Source organism: Octopus bimaculoides, chromosome 12 (genome assembly GCF_001194135.2).
Source record: "Octopus bimaculoides isolate UCB-OBI-ISO-001 chromosome 12, ASM119413v2, whole genome shotgun sequence".
In the NCBI taxonomy this organism is placed as follows: domain Eukaryota; kingdom Metazoa; phylum Mollusca; class Cephalopoda; order Octopoda; family Octopodidae; genus Octopus; species Octopus bimaculoides.
In genome coordinates, this window is record NC_068992.1 from 17,590,154 (window position 1) to 17,591,352 (window position 1,199).

The 1,199-nt window shown below is 38.8% G+C and overlaps 1 protein-coding gene across 1 annotated transcript in view; it reads left to right on the plus strand.

Moving 5' to 3' along the window:
* LOC106870824 (unconventional myosin-Ie) overlaps positions 1-1,199 on the plus strand; it is a 55,371-nt gene that overhangs the window by 18,953 nt on the left and 35,219 nt on the right. The gene's annotated exons all lie outside the window — the stretch shown is intronic.

A 1,199-nucleotide genomic window follows, 5' to 3' on the forward strand; every position in this document is an offset into this window, starting at 1 on the left:
GCAGGTGTAGTTGCATGGTAAGAAGTGTGCTTCCCAGCCACATGGTTCTGGGTTCAGTCCTACTACATGACACTTCGGGCCAATGTCTTCTACTTTTGCCTTGTGATGACCAAAGTCTTGTGAGTGGATTTGGTAGATGGAAACTGAAAGAAGCTTGCTGTATATACTCATATATACACATGTGTGCATGTGCATGTGTGTGTGTGTGTGTGTGTATGTATGTGCGTCTGTGTTTGTTCACCACCACTGTTTGTCAACTGGTGTTGGTGTGTTTATGTCCCTGTAACCTAGTGATTTAGCAAGAGACACAGATAGAATAAATACCAGACTTAAGAAATGAATACAGGGGCTGATTTGTTCAACTAAAATTCTTCAAAGCAGTGCTCCAGCAGGGCCACAGACTTTCTTATCTTCTGTCCAAATCCCCTCACAAGGCTTTGGTCAGCTTGAGGCTATAGTAGAAGATTATGCAGTGGGATTGAACCACAGACCATATGTTTGAGAAGAAAACATCTTAACCACACACAGACACACCTGTACCTGAACCAAAAATATTTACCTGTATAATAGTGTTTTCTTTACATATTCTCAGGTGATAATACTAGGTTGAGGAAAAAGTTTGTGTACCATCTTAGAATAATGATTTTATGCAAGAATTTATTCAAAAACAACAACTATTCTTCAAAATAAAGACCATCGTTTTCTACAACCTTTTTCCAACAATCTGCAAGCTTTTGGATTTAGTCAAAGTACCAATCATTTGGCTTTGAATCGAAAAATCCTTGACAGGCTTCTTCAACTTCATCGAATGACTCAAATCAGTGACCTTTCATAAAGTGCTGCATTAATCGGAAGAAACCATAGTGACACGGAGCAACATCTGGACTACAGGATGGATACAGCAGAACTTCCACACCATCCAATTCTTCAATCTAGTTGCTGGTCTTTCTGGCGCTGTGCGGCTTTGCATCGTCTTGTTGAAACAAAGTGTGTTTTCGACGAACGAGTCTTGGGTATTTTTCAACAGTGAGTCACCATTGAACATGACATGAACTGAATGAACACACACACACCACAAAAATATATAAAAAGCATTATTTTAACACGGCGCATGAACTTTGTCCTCAACCTATAATAGGAAAATGTGGGACATTATGGTTTTGTATCTCTTTATAATAAGGTATTCTTTTATTCTTTTA